Consider the following 22086-nt stretch of genomic DNA (forward strand, 5'->3'; position numbering starts at 1 on the left):
AGAACATTTCTGGTCTATTAGGACTGGTGGAATAAGCATAATAAGTTGGCTCCGTGGCCTTCAGCTTTCCTACTGGAAGTCCGTTTTAGAAGTCACTGGAGGTGATAAACAGCTTTGAACATGGCAAATCAGAATTTGTGCTTTGTTTATTTAAAGTGGTGACTGGTAATTTGCCTTACCAAATTGCGGTGGGTCGCACACGTACATGCCTACGGACACTTATCTACATTCACACTCATTCACACCTATCCATCCATTCATTATTTTTTTTTAAATATCTTTATTTGCATTTTGACAAACATACAGGTAACAGAAAACTATTAAAGAAAAAAACATATATAAATAGGGTAGGGAGCAAATGACCAATGCGAGTGCAAAAAGAGATGTCAGTGTCTGTTGTAGGGTAATAGTAAACCATGACCAGTATTAGTTCTGTGCATCTGATAAAGACAAACAGAATGTTATTGTCAAGCAGTTCATCCAATTAAATGACCATGATGGCCACGCTTTCGTGCCCATTCAGCTAACAGAGCACTTGTCTTGTCACAACCTAGCAGCGTTGCTATATCCATGTGTCCAGGTGACATTTCCTTTGCATGTCTGCACCTGATTGTCCAACTTGGAAAGCAAAATTGAGGCAAACTAGATATAGTGCATTTAATCCAACAGTCAAACATTAAAACAAAAGCAAACCATGGTCTAGTCGTCACGCCCGGGTCAAATGTGTATATAAAGTGTGTTGCCCTTGCCTTTAAATAGTATTGAGCATGTTTCCCCATCCCCCTGGTGCCTAAGGGGAAGGGTGGTTGGACTCCACTCCTCCTGTCGCGCCCACGCCCCAAGAACGACTCTCTCTCCTACAGCGCCACTTGGTTTATCCTGAGCCAAGGACACCCTGCATCCAGGGATCAGTATTTGTGTTCTGTCTGCCTTCTGCCTGCAAGGGACTGCTCCTGGCCTCCCCATCTACCTGTGGCAAGTCCGTGAGTATGGTGTCCCAGGACTGCGCTATAGGGTACTCGTACTTGCGCAACCCGGCTATTTCCTCCCTATGCAGTTATGTGCTCTCTGCTCTTGTCTTTCAAGGAATGAATTGTTCCAGCCAGCCACTGCGGGAGGGTCGGCATGCTTCCATATTTTGGTGATCAGTCGTTTCGCTACTATGAGGCCGAGGTCGATAAATCTAGATGCAACCTTGTACTTCTTTGGTCTAGGGTAGAAGCCCAGTATACACGCCTCCAATGTGTGTTCTGTCAGTGAATGTCGCTAGTGCTGCAATAATTTCCTGCCAATATACATGTAAGGAGTTACAGGACCATAACATATGAAGGAGGTCCGCATTTACCTGCAGGCAGCGGGGGCATGCTGAATTAGTCATGTGAAAATATTTGTTTAGTTTGTCTGGAGAGAGGTACACCCTGTGCATTATATATGTTTGTATAAGCCTAAATCTAGAGTTCCGTGGTATGCATGGGGGGTGGCTAAAATGATATCCCATTCATGATCTGACCATGGATTCCCTCTGTCCGCCTCCCATTTTAAGCGGAGTGCCATCATGGGCTGCATTGTGTGTGGAAGCAGCGCTTCCATCAACCAATGTATATTATGAGACCTGTTTCCCATAACGTGAAGGTATTGTAGCAGGAGAAGCATCTTCGGCTCAGTGGTAATGTCACCCCACGCCCCTGAGAGTGATCTTGTGATGGAGTTATGGAGCAAGAATTGCCCTGCTGGCAAGTCATATTCCTCTGTCAGAGTCTCAAATGGTATCAAGGTGCCCTCAGCATTAAGGTCGCCCAGAGTGTGCAGATCTGCTGCATGCCAGCTTGCCAGTGTCCCATTAGAGGTGCCTGCCCTGCCCATGGGCGTCCCCAGGAGCAGCAGCAACGGAGTATAAGGGACTGTAACCCTGGTGCCCTATCCATCCATTCATAAGCACATACACATGCACACACCTATTCACAGCATTCACACACAATTATGCATACATTCATATTGGCACACACACAGTCAACATAAAAAAAAAATACCCGGTGGGTGGCAGGAAATAAGTTTTGGTGGTTACTGGAGGATTGAGGGAGGGACTGCTGTCTCCTCTCATTGGTTGATCTTGTCATTGATCAGCCAATGAGAGGAGAACCTCACCTTATTCATCCTAGAGTTAGATTGTGTCCGTGAGATTTGCTAAACCCACCACACTGTGTGATGAAGCATCACTGAGGAAAACCATCAGAAGCATTTCAGGGCTTAAAACTGAAGTTCCCAGGCCTGAGTCTATCAGCAGTGCACCCCCCCCCCCCCAGACCGTGCAGCATTTTCCCAGGCTGAGGAGGTTATGCCCAAAGAGGTGTCAAATCTTCAGCTAGGCAAAGTTTGACTCAGGCAGCCAGGCACCTGCACATTTAGCCCTTGTACAGCACCTGTCTGCCTGACCCAAACTTGAAAGGTGTCTGCCATGCTGACTTTTGCTCAGCTCGACAGACTGACTTCATGTTTGAAAAAATTAGAAGAGCTGGATCCTCTGGCTATAACAACATGCCATTCCTGTGTATTTGACGAGGACCTACACTTACTTTACTTACTTCTGCACAATTTGATAAGAGTTAGTAAGTGAATTTGCATTTATTTGCATAGATACAAACTGAAAAATTAAGCAACCTGATTGTGATGAGGGAATTTCATTCTTCAAGCTTAAATCAGAAAAACAACTGGTAGCTGAAGGCACACTTTCAGAATATGAATACCTGTAGCAGTCCCAAAACAAATAATTAAAAAAAGCACATCATGGCAAAGAGATGCATCAGTAAACAGGAGGACGTTAGTTATCAAGGACTTGCAAGACTCAACGAGAAGATTTCAGCAGTACTCTGTGGTTATTCATATTAAGGATGAATGTGTTTGCTAGCAGTATGAATCGTGGCCAGATATTGTATGAAGAAGATACATGGATATCATAGGCCCAGTTGCGGCCGGCATGACGCGGGTGGAGGAGCAGGGAGACGCGCCGGGAGGGGGTCTCGCAGGGGGAGATTTCTTTTTTTTAAAAAAAGTTTAACTTACCTTCTCCAGCCCTGTCCGGTCCCGCGTCCCATCTTATTCTGTCTCTGCTGCTCACAGGAAGCAGGCAGCCTCCCTCCCCTCCCCAAAGCCAATCACAGTGCTGCAATGGCAGTGTTGTGATTGGCTGGGACGCCGAACACACAGGCATCTATGGAGAGGCCATTTTCTCCATGTAGACTGCATGCAGCCTACATGAAGAAAAGGGAGAGTGTGTATGACTGGTTTGGCCGGCCCTGGGGCCGACCAAACAGTAAGCGCCCTAAAGTCGGCAAGCCACTCCTCCCCTGCCCTAGAGTAGGACCGCCCACCTACCCACCCGCCCCCAACCAACATATTCTGCTTTCTCACAGTGCGAGAAGCAGAAACTTAAAATGATATTTATAATACCATTTTACGTTTCTGCTTCTCGCACTGACGACTGTCCTCCGCCCACATGGAGGATCCGCCTCTGTATAGGCCTCATTACGATCTTGCCGGATGAGATACTCCATCACAAATGCAACAGAGATCCTGTCTGCCGTATTACACATTTCAAAGGATATAATGGAACTTGTATTACGGCGGACGGAATACCCGTTACGTTTGTGTTATTCCATCTGCCAAGGTCGTTCTCAGGCCCTAAGTTAGAATCTAGCAGATGAGCTGGTTTAAAAAACACACATGAATGTGAATTCCCGTTGATATTTTGCACAAGCAGGGGGAAATAAGTAAAATTATATTTTTACTTTCAAAAGATATTTTTCTGGAAGAGCGCTGAGTTAATTTCTTTGGACCTCAGTCTTGTCTTTCAGGAATTTAAACTTCATTGGTCTTCGGTATACACCCCGTGATTTCATCTCCAGGTACAAAAATGGCTCTACCTCAGCATGTTAAAAAAAAAAAAGCTAACATCACATCTAATTGGGTGTGTGTTGTCTGGGCAACTAACAGCTGGATGAAGATACCAACATAAAACAAGCATTGGGAAAGCCAAAAGGGCTTGTATTGTCCACCAACCTTTTCAATTCTTGTTATGTCATTACTTTTGTGAATCTTTAGTGTTCAAGAAGCTGCTGGGCCAACATCAATCTCAATGAAATATTGGCAAAAGGTAAAATGTTTTTTTTGATCTAAAAAAAAGCAAATGTGCCATTGAAGAAAAGAGAAGGGCAAGAAGTCAATAGGAAAGTAGGAAGGCGAGAAGGCAAAATGGAAATAACGAAGGCAAGAAGGAGAGAAGGGAAGAAGGAAAGAAACAAAGAAACAAAGAAAGACAGTTAAGGATAAAGGATAGAGCATACAGATTAGCTCACATTCAGAGTTCATGTGCGCTGATATTAAATATCAACAGCCAGAGAAACGAAGACTACTTAAAAGGAATTTCCAACAGCATTAGCAAATGATGAAATTTGATAAAGATGCAATGAGCCCTGTGCTTACATTACACTTATCCACAACAGGCTCTAAACACACAGATTACACTAGAGTGATTATAAAGTAAAAGCAAAACACTGTATGGATGTGCTCCTTGTGAAAGAGGAAAATGCAGTCACTCAAAGTGAAGTTAGCCAGTGTCTTAAGTAGGCCCACCTACCATCCCATGCTGTATGCGCTAGTGGGCGGAAGCAAAATGTAAATGACACAACAACAGACCAATGGATTAAGAGAGGTGGCTGAAAGGCACTTTTAGTAAACATATTAGAAGTATAATTTTAGTAAAATCAAAAGGTTTTGTTAATGCCAAACTTAACTTTGAGAACATGTTCATAGACTCTCCAGCTTGCTGAACAGCAGCGTTGTCTTCTAAGATAGCGCCTGTGAAGGAATTTGCCCATATAAATCGTTCCTAGCATAGGAAGTGCTACTAAAATGTAGCTGTTGGCAATTTGACAAGTTCGTAAAATTCCTAAGATCACGACATAAGAGTACTTCACTGCCCCTTATGAATGACTCCTCATATATCAGGTGTAGGAAGACACTCGTTCTAACCACTGCATTGCACTATAAACGTGTTGGTTTTTCAAAGAGAATAGATCTTCCAAAATAACGCAATTTCATTCATGTCAAGAGGCCCGATTCAGCCGAAAGGCTCAGATTTTTCAAGCCCAAAAATGGCTTTTTTTTTGCTGTCTCCCGACTCAAATTGCTTGTGCTTCAGTATAAATCAATGGGGAAAATGCTTTCCCCCCGATTCTTTTCAAAATCTCCCACCTTCCAGTTTAAAAGCGTTGGCATGTTTGCAATTTGAATATAAAAAAAGAATCATTCAAATATTTTTGCAACCAACATGGAGTTGTCTTGATGCTGCTTTTACTTCTGGGTGTTTGCACAACACATTTTTTTCTCTACCACTGGTCATTTTACTGTGAGACTCCCTGTTTATTCATGCAAACAGACATATTTACGGAATCAAATGTTATTTACATTAGGCCTGGGCCAAATTTACGTTCCGCTCATGGAAATTGCGATAATTTGACATTTTCGCGTTCAGCGGAGAGCGTGAAAATGTCAAAATTTCCGCATTCCGCAGCTTAGCGATAATTTGTTTCTTGCTCACGCTCAGGGCCGGACTGACTACCGGGCGTTTTGGAATTCTGCCGAGCAGGGGGCTGATTTCACTGCGGTGGGGGCTGATTTCGTTCATGGAGACCTGCGTGTACTTCGAAATAATTAAAGCAAAACGAATTTCGTTCAGTACACGCAGGTCCCCATCAACGAAATCAGCCCCCACCTCAGCAGCATTCCAAAATGCCCGGTAGCCAGTCCGGCCCTGCTCACGCTGTAAAATAATACATTCTCGCGATCGCCTTACCTGAATCCCCGCGTTCGCCGAAAAGTTTTCCCGATCCGGTCGCGTTCTCCACGAGATGTTGGATTGTTGGTATCCATTTGCGCTGTCTCGCGACAGTTCGCGCCCGCAGTAATGTCATTGGTCGCATGATCACGTCTTTCTTCTCGCGATCATGCACTGCGAGAAGAGTGTAAACAAGATGGTCGCGCCCGCTAGCAACCGCATGGGTAAGTTGGCGAGCCGCGACCACGCAGAAAATACCGCGAACGGACGGGAAAAAAACTTCTGCATCTTCGCGATATTTCCGCGTGTTTGCGGAGATTTTTACCATTTTCGTGATAATTTACGAAAGTCACTTTCGCAAATTCCGCCCACCCCTAATTTACATGGCTGTGCTTAAAGCCTTGCGGGCCAGCTAGTACAGCTAGTTAGTTATCACGCAGCAACACTGTTTTGGACTACACTTGTCTCAAATCGGGATCTTGGATTGGATTAAGTGAATACTCAGAGATTTCATAGATTAAAAAAATATGTGGGGTTGTATGGTGCAAATATTACTAGCAAAACGTTTCTTGTTTCAATACTGAAGTCACAACTAAGTACTGATTCCAAATAAAATACACAGTTGCCTTTTGTAGATTTGGTTCTGGATCTGCTTCAAGTGATTTCTTTTGTTGATGTGGCTGTGGACAAGGCTTGCAAATCTGGTGCAGAGAAAGAGCTGTTCTAGCCAAAACATAGAACTTCCATTGCATTTTCTCTTTCTGCTTTCATCATAAAAGTTTATATAACTGCAAGGAGGGTGTGTTCGCTTTGAATCTGATTTTGGGCCTGTTTCGCAGTGGCTTGAAGGGATATTCGGTATTTATCACACCCAGTAAATTTAGACACCCTGGGATTTGAAATTTATCAAAGACGATAAATAACACCTATTCTTAGTGTTTCCCTGGTAATAGGAAATAACATGGGAATTCTGGTGCTTTCAACATTAGCATTTGTAAGCAATTAGTGTGTCTTTTCGCTCTGCAAAATTCATTTAGGTTTGACCGGCCGAAATTTAACAGGGGATGCAGACTTTATTGCGCTCTGCTATTGCCAAGTTTGGTAAGGCCTACACAATTCACAAATAGTGTGTGTCGTTTGAGTAATTTGCTTTTGCGCAGTTACGCATAAATACACTAAATACAAAACCAGCCTTTGGTGCTGTATTTTAACAGGAAATGCATCCTCATGTCCAACCATTTTGGACGTTAGAATCAATGTTGTATGAAAAACGGAGCAAAAACCACAAGTATCACAACTAGCAGCAGCTTCCATTCTGGTTGCTGGCATTGCACCTTGCATTCAGACTAAGGGGCCGATGACGATGTCAGATGGAAAGCCTCCGACCGCTAGTCAGAAGCTTTCCGACCGACACGGTCGGTTTGCGGTCCGACTGCCCGATTGCGATGTCAGCGGTCGGAACTTAAACCGACCAGTCATTCTGACGTGGTTCCGACTGGCTCTCTGAGTCTTCCCGCCGTTCCAAACTGCACCGTAATACCCCATGGATGCCGTTTCTGCTGTAGGGATTGCAATGTCAGTTTCCCACATCCACTCCGTGCTGGCCTTTCTGACACGGAAAGACTGTTGGAAAGTGACTTTGGGGGCCCCTAGCAGGGCCTCCTTGCCACCCCAGAATACGGTTGGTGGCCGAGGGGGTATTTAGGGTACCCCTGTAAAACCCAGCACTGTGTGGCAGGCACCATGGGATACCTGCCACAGGGTGCAGGGTTTTACAAACACACACACACTCACATTTCTCTATAGGAGCCTGTATAATGGCTAGTTTACGGCCGTAACGCAAGCTCCCATAGAGGAAAGTGAGTATGCAACCAAACAGTTTTCGGTCACATCGTAATTAGGTGGTCAGAACCACCGACCGGAGGTCGGTCGGTCGGTCGGTCCTGAGTCAGAGACTGAGGTGGTCGGAGGCAACTCCGACTGATGTCATAATTAGCCCCTAAATGTCACAAATGGTGCGTAATCATGTGATGTGGCATAAAAGCTTGAATTTTGGTTTCTTGCCATAACAAGTGTACTACAAAATTACTGAAATTATGCAAGATTAGGGCAGCATAGCAGACATTTTACCCAGGCCTAATGTTTATAAGGGTAGGATCTATTAGGACTTGTCATAATCAAGCCTTATGTGTTTCAGCCTGGGGTGCAGATACAACTTTCTAGGTGAGAAAAATCTAGCCTACATCATTGACTTTTTTGTTTGACCTTTTCCCAAGGTGGCAAGAATGAGTTCATGTAGCGCCAGGATACCATTTTTGGTCACAGTGCGCTTTACAAATATCTTATACAAGGAGTTGCCAGTCTTGTTTTGTCAGAAAGGAAAATAATTAATTAAATAAGCCATACAAAACCTCAGTCTTTGAGAGGAACAATGCAAACTGTTGTTTTGAGTAAGGGTTTGCAAAGTTTAAAAGGTTTTGTCAAATGCGCGTTCCGTACTTCTTGCAAGCACTACAAATAATACAAGTAGTTCAGGAAGTTTTCTGTGTGTGGGTATTCCGTGAACCTTGTATAGGCCAAAAATAGAAATATAAGCGAAAGCTTGTATAGTAAAATGTTTTCATATTCTCAGTCATGAGTATAGTTGTCTATGGTACAATCTTCTCTTTTATGTCTCAAAAGACGGGAAACAAGAATACCTGCTTCTGAGGAGGCAGGAGAGTGTGGAGTTTGTGGGTGTGTCTGTTTCTTCTCCCACTTTGAATGTTTCTAATCACTTCATTTCTACTCTCTCATCCTGTAATATTTTGTTGTTACTTTCTCTCAAGTTGGATTGGTGCTCTGAGTGACTAATACTGACAGACACTGTGACTGATTTATGCACTGCGATGTTTTTCTTTGGACAAGGAGTTTGCAAATAAACATGGTTCACGCATTACTACAAAAATGTGGCACAAGTTGGACTGGCTGTTAAGAACTCCCAGATGGGTTCAAGACTCACTACTCAGTTGAAGAGACCCTACCAGGTTCATTCAGGTCAACTTAAGGAACTGTATTGATTAATTGCCTCATAACATAATTTCATCATACTTAGGATTCTGTGGTTGTCACGTAAAAACCTCTGCATAAATTGAGCAGCTAAATCTATGATGTTGCATACTGATTTTTCCCCAAAAACATTGTTTGGAATCCTACAATATTGGAACTCTGATTTTCCTGTACAATCACCTCAAGCCATTGTTTAGTTATAGGCAAACATTGTGCCAATGGTATTGATATCTCCTATATCTCACAAATACCCACTCCATAGGGACCTCTCCACTGCCCTATTGGTCTAAAGAGACAGTAATGACACTTTAACCTATAACACTTTGCAGTCCTGGATTTATTGCTGCACTTTTGTCGTTATATATATGGGCCTAAAAGAACTATCATTGCAAGTGCAGCTGTAAAAAAAAAAAAAAAAAAAGCCAAGACTGTTAGAAGGTACTTCATTGGATTCAGGTATTGCTAAAACATCATTCATGTGGCTGCACTCAAAACACGACTGGCACTCATCAATAGCCTTCAGCTGTTGTTGCAGGGATTCTGGTTTTGCACAGAACTATGCGCAGGAGACCAGGACCTCAGAGAATTGTGGTGTACCAGAAAATCCTCCTCAGAACCGAGAACCCCTTATCCGACTAGCTTAGCATCTCATTCGTTAACCTAGATCTAGCTAGGTGGTCCCAATGTATAGACAAACCAGAACAAGCGACTTAGAAATTTCTCAGGAGTGGCGGGAATCTGAAATACCTGTTCGTACTTATTTATTAGTCCACAACATAATCATACAGACACAGTAAAGTTTAAAGAGTTTATTTTATAAACCTCGCGTCCTAAGATGCAGTACTTTGGCTAACACTAGCAGACTAACAATACAGATCAGAATCATGAGCATTATTACAATACCATATATAATGAAAGGAGCAATCATACTATTAATGACAGTGGTATATGGCCACACTCCTTTCACTATAATCTAATACATTATTATTATTAGACTATTAGAAGGTCTCTTAGGCTAACAGGGGGGACCCCATACCGTATAGATCAGCTTAGTAGAATCACATCAAAGGATCAGCTCTCACAGCATACATCAGCTCTTCTTGTTCGAATGAATGTAAAACCAAACTGTTCTGCAATATTAAAGACGCTCGTCCTTCAAACATTGGCAGCTGTATGCATGATATGTCTAACAAGTGTCTACGATCAATCTAAACACAACACTCTGTACCTTCTAGTGACCCAGACGCATTCTTTGCATGATGTACAGACCAAGGGCACATTTCACGGTTAAGAATGTATAACAACAGTTTGTTATTCTGTAGGGCAAAGACGAGTCAGCATTTTACAAAATGAATAACACATAACAACAGTGTTGTGTGCAGCGCAGCAGAAACAACAAGCTTGCTTGTTAACTATGATCTCGGTTATGCTAACTTAGTGTTGTAAATAGGGCGTGGCTTAGTCCATCTCACACACCCCCATGATCGGAGCACTAACCAATAGGGATACATTTATCAAGAATGCAGAGTTCAAGTGATTTAGAACGGACTCAAGGGCATATAAGGTAAGTGTAAAGTCCGAGAATAAAAACAATGTTCGTTTAAAAATGAAAAAATGATGTGATAAAAGGGAAGCAAAAGTTTCGTAGAAATTTAACAATTCTGGATGCAAGCTGCATTGACAATGTCAATCAGTCAATCCATGAAGGTATATGCACCGTAAGTTGCGACTGCTTCCAAGAGGAAATCATTGGAGCGTCCCGCAAAAGTATCAGCCATCCAGTTGAGCAAGTGAAAGGAACATACATGTTCGTCAATTATCGGAGCATTCAGCACCATGATAGGACAACTGTCAGTCTCCTCAATATAACTCCTTTCAAGGAAATCAATAGCTGCCTCTCCGATATCCCAGTTTCCACGGACTCCGTGTGCCGCACCCAAAGCCATAAACGCGACACCAGAACAGTCGAATTCATGAGCCACTAAGGGACACATTAGTTCATCAAAATCTGGGTCAGGCGACGCCAAGTTTGACAGGCACAAATCCAGAGCCCATTGGAAGGGACAATCTAGGCAATGAAAAACAGGTTGCACACACGTAAAAAAGGGAAACCGGAAAGACAACCCATACTTGACGCTTAATACCGCCAGCGGTAATGTGCCGTAGAAATCAAGCATCCGGCTACGAAGATGTAGCAAGCGCAGCATTCTGTCTTGCAGCTCCCGGTGTGCAGCCATAGCGAAGAGCGCAATTCAACAAGAGGATCCCCGCCACCAAAGCGAGGAGCAAGGGGAACCCTCCGAAGACACTCGAAAAAATAGAATGTAAAAATGCGGGGATCACACCAAAAACAGTCTGGAAAGATGTCACGAGGCCGGAGCCCATAATTTAAAAAAAATGTACAAGGCCAGTCGTAGACGAAGCATTAAAGATAGTTTGAATCAAAGTTCCAAAATGGAGGGGGAGGTCAGTATTTAAAAGAGCTTGTACCTCAGTGCGTGTGTTTGCAACATTAAGAAGAAATGTTTCATGGGATGAAGTTAACGCAAACTCCTTTTTAGACAAAAGAGCCCTTATTCTGCTCATCCTATTGAACTCTGCGTTCAAGGTTGGAATCGCTGGCCAGATGGATATATCGAGTCGGCCTTGCGGGGGTGGGAAAAGGACGTTATTACAGCAAACTACTTTTTGTGAAACAGTCACAATGTAAGGAATACCCACTAGCATCCCACAGCAAGCTTCACTATTTAAAAGCAAATAACTACCGTTGGCAAGCAGCTTAAAAGAAGACGTTATAACTGGCATTGGAATCCCCTTTAGGACACAAGCTAAATTAGGAGCGTGTATATTGCAAGCGCCATGTAATTGTATATGTCTGCAGACAGCAGAGTGATCAGGAGCGGAAGTGCATTCTTCACCTTTTAAGTAAACTTTCTTGCCATCCCTCATGCATCTGTAAGTGACCAAACTTCATGCAGAAACGCATCACCAAGTTGTTCGTATCTGCCGATAGCATAGTGTTTCATGCACGAACTAAACTTGAACAAACTGAACGGTAAAGTTACTAATCCGTGTACTAACCACATGGCTGAATTTAACTCAGCTACAGAAAAAGGTAAAGGTTCTAATTTTTCAATGTGTAGCAATGCATAAGTAGCATCTTTCATCGACATGAACTGCTGTTTGTCAGTCAAATTAAACGGAAGGAACAACGATGAAATATTCATGTAATCCCAAGGGACTTTCCCTGCCTTTAACGTTTGCAATGTCCATGCAAACTGCATAATTGAACGCAATTGATTTTGACCATGATACAACACAGATACATCATCTTGCACAATGTCTACGACAGAAGAAACAATATTATCTAATGTATAAATTCTAGAAGACAATGTATTAATACTATTATCTATCACAGCCAATACCTTTTCCATATTAGCCTGGTCAATAGCACGAATTCTAGAAGCAGCCTCAATTTGCGACAACTTCCAAACTTCATTGTAAATAGCATAAGCCCATCGTTTAGATCTACTATTAACAGGACCCTTAATGAAATCATTCAAATCTATTTTTTCATTCAAACGTGACAAATGAAGTTTAACTGAAGTTAAGGTGGAATGTTGCAGCCATGACTGACATAACTTACCTACAGAGTAGGTAGTCACCGTGTGTGAAGATGTGAAACGAGGGTCAACCCTAAGTTGTGTATACCCCGGGGTCAAATCTAGAAAACGACGTTGACAGGAATCTGAGCCTGTTTGCCATACTTACCAACCCTCAGGATTCAACGTTGAAATATTGAAGGTGCCATTGGAAACAAGCGACTGCAACCCAGTAAGGGACAGATCTGAGTGATTCTCCCAACCAGGACAAGCACCCAGATCAGGGATTGAGGGGGAAATTAATTTTTTAGATATAGCCAATCCAAAACAGGTTGTCTGAAAAATAGATGAATTTAAAAATAAAATATGGTTAGGGATAAGACAGGCACGATGTAAAGCTTCTGTTCCTTGTACCTGCCACGGTTTAGTTCCCCAAACCGATTTAAGATCGATAGTAGCTTTCCATAAGTCATAACCTCCAATAGCCAATTCCTCCATAAAGGATTTGGAATATAATAATTTTGAGTGTGTCAGTCTGACCTTAGAAGCGGGTTCTACCGCAACCTTAAAGTAAAAAGACTCAGGGGTTGACACACTAAAATCCGAAAAGTATGTGAATTTGTTCAATAAAGTGGCAGAGCTGCCAGGCATTGGGACAGGACAATGTTCCCATTGTGTGAAATTAACAAAATTTCTGAAAGTATTTGCTCTGTGTAGGAAATGTGTGCCATAATGTTGAAAACAAAACTGCTCCTCATAGTTTGCAGTATTTAAATACAGATCTTCAGCATCAAATGCAGCATAATATTTTAAATCAGAAAACAGTGCTTCTATTGCTTGTACATCCCAATCATCTGAGCGGATGTTTTGTTTAACTACATCACCCATAGAAACACGAAAAACAGTTGGCACATTAATAACTTCGGTGGGACCATGAATTTGAAAGTTCACCGCATCCCAAGCAATCCCATCACGTACAGGCCAGGCGGTTATGTTCACAAACGTCTGGTCTCTTTTCATGATGTGTGATGAGGAATGGGGGGCCAAAGTTCCATCAATTAATTGAATCGTAGAACATTCATTCAGGTAGTGTCCATTGATAAGTCTAAAAAACACTACCACAAAGCCAATTGTCATGAATAAAAAAATACAAATCAGCACCAACCAGACGTAAGTCCAAGGTGCAACCAAAAAATGTCTCTTGAACCAGGCAAAAAATATAGAGATTTTGGAAGGGACAGTGGAAGTCAATGATTCAGTTTCAAAGGAAGACTGGGACTGGGCAAGTGTTGTTGTATTTAAAAGGGGCAAAGCGACTTCTGTAGGATAAGCATACTCAGGATCAGCGGGTAAACCACCAGCCGTAGGTGGCGGATCATTAACTGTGATCATCTCAATGGAAACTTCCGGTACGATGATGGAGGGTGGCACCACAACAGAGTTTCTCAGCATTGAAGGGCAGGAAACCGAAGGTGTCATACTATGGAGAATCGGCCACCCTGTGTAACTTGACATTCTCAATTGAAATGTACCTTTTTTCTTTGCGACCAGGAAGTGGTGGTAAAACAACTGTACGTGTACCCAATACACCAAGCACTGGGACTGGTGCACGATAAGAGGGGCCAAACTCCTTCTTGTTCTCCACCTTCTCACGGACCAGATCACCAACTCGAGGCAGCCAGCCGACCACCGGAATCAGGAGCGCTTCTTCTGATGCAGAGGGCACGTGTTCTTTTGCCAGAGTGTCTCTTGCTTCTTGTAGATTCTGCAATACAGCACAGTGGGCATCGAGGTCAAAAGGGGCGGCAGCCACCGCCATGTCTAGACCATCAAGGTCTGGAACAAACATTCTCACTCCAAAGAGCATCATGTAAGGGGTCCTCCCACCCAGAGACCTTCTAGGGAGATTATTAAGTGCACGTTGGACGTCATACAAGTGGGCAAGCCAGTTCCGGCCTGTACCTAACACCTTGGCTGTCAACGATTGCTTTAGGTCACGGTTCATCCGTTCCACAACACTATTGCCCTCAGGCCGGTATGGAGACGAAAATTTGACTTGGACCCCCAAACTGCTCTTACCCTTTTTTTAAGCCTTAGAGGCGAATGCCGGGCCCTGATCAGAGTGAAGGGTACCACACGCAAAACTCCCTATAAAGACACGCAATGCTTTGATGACAGTCCTGGCATCAGCACTCCTTTGTGGCCACACCCACTGAAAACGTGTGCACAAATCCACTGCAACCAAGATGTACTTGTACGCAGTATCAGAGGTAAAAGGACCGCAGTGATCTAAATAAACACACGCTAGTGGTTGATTAGATATATGCAGCTGCGTTGGAGGTGGACGCGCAACAGAAGAAGGTTTGATCTGCTGGCAAATGTCACAATTAAGAACATAAGCCCGCGCTTGTTTATACAAACCGTACCACCAGTAACGTTGCTGCAAAAGAGAGACAGTCGCTGACACTCCAGCGTGCGCAGACGCAACACCTTCGTGGGCAGCTGTTATCAGATTTGGTCTGCAGTCCGCGTTGGGAATCAATCTATCACCAACGTCGTTAATCCTCACTAACGGGACGTTATCAGGACTTAAGTGATAATGGTATCGGGAAGGGAAACCTCTTGGGAAGTTTGTCCCTGTCTCAGAAGTAGCAATAGCTGCTAAGATGTCTGCATCTATCTTTGATTTTGATCTTGTAACTGCTGCTACTAAATATGTTGCCACTGCCGTTTTAGCTTCCTCGTCAGCCAAACTGTTACCGACAGCATGGACACCAACTCGTTGGTGACCAAGAGTGTGAATTTCATCCACAAGTGGCAAACTCCCTTTGAGTTCTGACACTCGAGCCCAAATTGTCTTATGCTTTACTGAACAACCTTTGGAGCCACGAAAACCATTCATAATCCAAAAAAGTATATTGTCGTTGTAAGATTGAACACAGTAGTAAGAGTCACTCACTATAAGAGTAGTGACTCTGTGATCAGCAAACTCAAGTGCAAGCACCAGAGCACGTAGCTCCGCCAGTTGCGCGGTACAATCACCCAATGACTGCGTATGCACTGCATCAGATTTGAACTCTCCATTCACGAAAGTACCGACTACAATTGCGCAAGCCGCTGAATAAGCGTGCCTTGATCCAGTTGCGGGTTGCGCCGACCCGTCAGTGTATATGACACAATGGTATTCCTCGATAGGGCGCAATGACTGTGGGGCTGGATGATCGAATTCATACTCCAAACTCTCCTGAGTCTGCAACGCTGCGTCAAAGATGTATTCGACGTCAGGCGAAGCTAAGGAGGTCGCCCATTGTATCCACCTTGGATGCAAAGCCTTAGAATTTGGTACACTAGCCTTAGTGACTGCTTCAAGAGCAGGAAACGGTGTTACCACCAGCATGCGTTTTCCTTGTGATAGCGCTCGTTCTTTCAGGATCGCCATCTGAACTGCTGTCAAGACTTTTTCAACAGTGGAAAATCGCAGCTCAGCTGATGTGTACAGATGAGATTTGTAAGCAATGGGGACTGTGTCACCCTCATTGAACGTTAAGTACGTGAAACCTTCCGCGCCTGGAACAATTCTAATGACCAGGTTGGTGTGGTTGTCACGAGTTTGTAGATATTTAGCTGTAAGAAGATCAGTTTGCAAAGTATATAATGCCAACGAGTGCTCTGGCAGCCAGCAAGATCTGGTATAAGTTGGTTGTATCAAAGCATAAAGTGTCTTGATACGCTGGGCATAATCAGGAATGTAGGATCGACCGAAATTCAGAAAACCCAGCAAGGATTGAAGTTTTTTCAGTGTCGTAGTGATACGAAGGTTTGCGCATTTCTCAAGGAACTGCGGTGCCAAGCCTCGACCTTCATTATTGAGTTCGTACCCCAAGAACAACACTGCAAATTCAGCAATGTGCGACTTCTTAGAGTTAAACTTGTAACCGAAGTCTGCAAACATAGTCACTATGTTATCCACACGCGCAAGGTGTGGAAGCAACTTGTCGTCTGTCAGATAGATGTCATCGACATACGAGTATGCTTCCGGGTCTACTATCTCTAAGAGAGAGACCACGCGAGCGGCAAAAACTCCAGGGCTGTTTTTATAGCCCATCGGGAGCCTCTTGAACAATTTTTGTTTGCCACCCGAGGTGAATGCTGTCCACTCATAAACTAAGAGGGGCCAGATTATGGCAATAAAAACCATTGGATAAGTCGAGCGTAGTTTTGAAACGTTTTCTCACAAGAGCCGAACTATGAGTATTCTGTACCGCACACGTCCGGCAATGTGAGTTTAAATGCCGGTAATCCAAAACTAGGCGGTACGATCCGTCAGGCTTCGTTACAGTGAATAAAGGATTATTCATGGGTGACACACATCTCTCAATTACTCCTTGATATTCCAATTGTTCAAGGATTGACACGACGTGAGGTCTAGCCTCGCGACGCATGGGATATTGGGGTTGAGGCTGGGGATCGGATCGCAATGGAATCTCGTGATTGGGAGAACATTTATCCCATCCAACCTGATTACGATATAACGCAGGTGCAAGCACCTGCGCCCACTCCCCGGCCAACCTAGCAGACTCCTCCATGGGCACTGCGTGCCCAAAGGAAGGAAGTATAACTTCCTCTCCCCTAGGGGCGTCTAAAATGAAAGCCGGAGGCCAATCTTTCTCCGCCAAAAGAATATCATATGTGGTGGTAAGATTATCCCAAAAAACCGCTTTAATTTTGCGTTGTATGTCACCCTCAATATTAAGGACTATTTCAAATAACCTTTCCGGGGGGGCTACGCGAGTATCAGCAGTTTCGACTGTCACATAAATGTCAGTTGCTGTCGCCTCCAGAAATGGACGCAATGCTTCCCGCACTACTGTAACTTCCGCCGTGCTGTCTAGCAGCGTTAGTGCCCATGTCAGGTTCCGAAGCTGTGACCTGACCATCTGAGGCATATCTCGCTGAGATAGCAGCAACTTTCTTTTTCTGAAACGGTGGATGTGGTCTGGCAGCGTCTTCCTGCTTGCCTTTACCGTCAGTCTGGCGGGGCTGGTCACGACCCTGAGTGCCCCGTCCTCTTCCACGCTCTCCACCACCAGAGTGCAAAGTCGATGTTTCCTGTGAAGAACGAGGAGAGCGTTGTTCAGAAACCTGAAACCTATCAGGTGACTTAATACGAGTACGATCGCGCAAATCATAAGTGCGTTCACTATACGACTGAACTGGTGAGGCAGGACGAGAAACCTGTTTCTGTTGCTGCTTCTCTTGTTTTTTGGCTCGCCAACTTTGTTTAGGAAAGTTGGGCTTTTCGTCCTTTGTAGACGAACTCACCTTAGTTTGTTGTACTACATTTGGAATTTTGATGGTGGGTTTTACACCTAAGGCACTACGTCCAACCATCCTTTAGGCTTTCGCAATAATTTTTGCGAATTGCCGAGGCTTGTCTTCATCAGCCAGAAGCTCCAGCATATTGCCAACTTGGAACTGCATGGCATCTCCTTTGAGGTTGCTCATTACCATGGAACAAACCACATCGAAACTGTCGACAAGCCTCATTCCCAACTCAATAGCTGCCTCCGCACCATGACTTTCTTGAACTTTCTTGATAACGGAGGGTAGTACAGCCATAGACGGAGTGCCGTAGCACTTTGAATATGTCGCCGCAAAGATCTTGCCCCAATTGTCACAATCAACAAGCTCAGGGACCAGGTCTTTGGGCAAAGTAATGGTGAGTATCCTGTGTTTATCCACAGGTGTAGTGTTTGGAAACACGGCTTCTAATTGATCAAATTTTTCTGCAAGCCAGTAAGGAAATTCATCCTTACTGAGGGGGCACTTGCCGACAACCGCGTTAACCATAACAGGGCTTATCACCACCGCGTGATGGTGATCCGCCCCGTGTCCATCAACCGCAGGTGTTCCCACCTGAACCGTGCGTGACACATACTGCACTAAAGCCCTATGGACCGTAATCAGGGCAGTGTGTAGTGTTCTTAAATCACCCACTCCCACCGTCAGGTAGCGTGGGTGTGGAGTATATCCGGACAGTACCGGCCATGTAGCTCCCGCAATTGATAATGGGCCCATTCTCGCCGGTACGACCTCATGGGGGAGGGCGCCATTAAACCAAATTGTATGCTGCCAGGCAGTAATAGGAATTTCCAGAGTCCAATATGGGGCATAAGCCGCAGGAACAGCCGAGGCTGTATATTCGTGGAACAAATTATCGTCTGTATCCACCTCCGCAAAGGTCACCCATGAGTAAAACAACTCATACGGGTAGGTGGTATCAGCACTGACCACAAAAACAACGGACATCCCGTCATCAGGTACCCCATATGCCCTCAAATGAGCACGCAGAGGAACCCTACTATGAGCGGGAATATTAACCGCCATAAGGACTCCTTAAAGAATAACAACGATTTACACAGTAGCACTTGGGCTCAAAAATACTAACCTTTTTAATTTTCAAGCTTGATAGAACCCTTAGTCTAAACCTAGGTAGGTTAAACCGTCACTCAAGTTTTCCGGAAACGAGAGTGAGGGTTGTTGTGGACTAAAACCAGCACTACTAAAGCCCATAATATTTGTGCCAAACAATATTTTTATTGTTGCTATTTTGATATAGATCCTTGATTGACACCAATACCTCTGACATGGAGATAGGTACCGTTCTGTTACAAAAGCAGAGGGCTTATATCAGGAACAGCCAGTTTTCTTTTTGTCCTGATGCCTGACCCATTGTAAGTCTAATTATTTTATGCAGGAAAAGGAATTACTTGTTTTAATGGAAGTCTATTCTGAATGTCATCTTCTTTTACTTGGAACGATAGATGGGGCAGAACTCCACACTAAACATTAGAAATTATAGGTTTTACTGCAGATGTAATTTAGAAACCTTGGCAACCTAGGTTGGCTTCTTTTAAGTTATATCAACTCCTTCCTAATGGTATTGATATCTCCTATATCTCACAAATACCCACTCCATAGGGACCTCTCCACTGCCCTATTGGTCTAAAGAGACAGTAATGACACTTTAACCTATAACACTTTGCAGTCCTGGATTTATTGCTGCACTTTTGTCGTTATATATATGGGCCTAAAAGAACTATCATTGCAAGTGCAGCTGTAAAAAAAAAAAAAAAAAGCCAAGACTGTTAGAAGGTACTTCATTGGATTCAGGTATTGCTAAAACATCATTCATGTGGCTGCACTCAAAACACGACTGGCACTCATCAATAGCCTTCAGCTGTTGTTGCAGGGATTCTGCTTTTGCACAGAACTATGCGCAGGAGACCAGGACCTCAGAGAATTGTGGTGTACCAGAAAATCCTCCTCAGAACCCAGAACCCCTTATCTGACTAGCTTAGCATCTCATTCGTTAACCTAGATCTAGCTAGGTGGTCCCAATGTATAGACAAACCAGAACAAGCGACTTAGATATTTCTCAGGAGTGGGGGGAATCTGAAATACCTGTTCGTACTTATTTATTAGTCCACAACATAATAATACAGACACAGTAAAGTTTAAAGAGTTTATTTTATAAACCTCGCGTCCTAAGATGCAGTACTTTGGCTAACACTAGCAGACTAACAATACAGATCAGAATCATGAGCATTATTACAATACCATATATACTGAAAGGAGCAATCATACTATTAATGACAGTGGTATATGGCAACACTTCTTTCACTATAATCTAATACATTATTATTATTAGACTATTATAAGGTCTCTTAGGCTAACAGGGGGGACCCCATACCGTATAGATCAGCTTAGTAGAATCACATCAAAGGATCAGCTCTCACAGCATACATCAGCTCTTCTTGTTCGAATGAATGTAAAACCAAACTGTTCTGCAATATTAAAGACGCTCGTCCTTCAAACATTGGCAGCTGTATGCATGATATGTCTAACAAGTGTCTACGATCAATCTAAACACAACACTCTGTACCTTCTAGTGACCCAGACGCGTTCTTTGCATGATGTACAGACCAAGGGCACATTTCACGGTTAAGAATGTATAACAACCGTTTGTTATTCTGTAGGGCAAAGACGAGTCAGCATTTTACAAAATGAATAACACATAACAACAGTGTCGTGTGCAGCGCAGCAGAAACAACAAGCTTGCTTGTTAACTATGATCTTGGTTATGCTAACTTAGTGTTGTAAATAGGGCGTGGCTTAGTCCATCTCACACTGTGAGTTGTTTCTTGTCTCAGTAGCCCTCCTGCTGTATTTTGGTCAATGTGGTCTATTTTTACAAAGTTGCAGTTCTTCCAGCAGAGCAAAGCTGTTAATTGCTTTCAAATATTGTATTATTCATAACACCAGACACATGTTTTGCACTTCATAAGCTCTTTGGTGGAGCACCACAGATATTGAGTGCCAAACCTGTTTGTAGTGCTACATTCTAAGACCACTGCCTTTTCAACTCTCTGACAAACCGCATGTTACTGCATGGGTTATCCCTTTTTGGTGTGAACCATTCACGTTGGGAACCATTTTATGTGGAAAAAACATCCATGCGGCTGCACACAAAACAGGACTGGAAGAAATGAATAGTTATGAAGCTAAGAAAATTACATTTTGAAAGAAATTAGTAGTCTTCAAACTTTGCTTCACTGTAACAACTACAACTTCGCAAAGATGGACCACATTGACTCCAATGAACTGGGAGGGCTACTAATTCATGTTTCATTAGAAACCCATAGCCGAAGGCTCTTGAGTGCCAGTGCTGTTTAGAGTGCTATTGAATGGAGGTCTATGTTTATTGCGAGAACATGGCACCATGCAGTACTTTTGTCACATGTGCTTAAGCAACCAATTATACATTAAGGAAGGGTTCCATGTTAAAGCAATTTCAGATACATTTTTCATCAGTTTTCAGTTCAAATACATTCAGCATTTAAATGACAAATTAGAACTATATCTCTGTGTAGGTATATGTACAACTTTAAGAAATTTGATCTAGGAAATGCTAGGTGTAAATGAATTGTGGATTTCTGTTTAGAGCTTCTGTAATATGTTTCTGAACAGTGATACTGTATGGTCTTTATTTTGCCTCAATGATTCGAAAACACCTTTTCTACCTTTCCAGTGGATTCCTCTGTGCCATATACTAACCCATATCACCATGTCCCGTCACAGCACTTATGGTGATGTCACATTTGTCAAAGGTTGTGTCTTATATTTCAGCACACCCTGTAAAATGTGGAAGTTGGCTCCCCTGTTTTGTGCTGTAATCATTGGTTACTTCTAGGGTGCTTCAAGAGATTACACTATTTTGTTATAAATTGAACTAGGCTATGTAGCAATCACTTCTTTTAAAAGATGGTGCACCTGTTAGACAGACTGCTTGCTTAGGAATAGATCGGAGACTTATATATGATTTATATAGTTTGTCAGATACAGTGGTGAGACAAAGTTGTTATGGTTACAGGCTCAGTTCCCATTGAGGTAACAGCCTTTCTTTACTGTTGCTGAAAGCATTAAAAACAAGTAGAAGCATTGAGACTAGGGTCCCCGTTACGAGTTAAGGACTGAACTCCAATCAGTGTGCAAACTAGTGTTTGTTAAGTGTCAAGAAGTTAATGTAAAATGATTATTGTA

The sequence above is a fragment of the Triturus cristatus genome, chromosome 9 (assembly GCF_964204655.1).
Source record: "Triturus cristatus chromosome 9, aTriCri1.1, whole genome shotgun sequence".
Classification (NCBI taxonomy): Eukaryota; Metazoa; Chordata; class Amphibia; order Caudata; family Salamandridae; genus Triturus; species Triturus cristatus.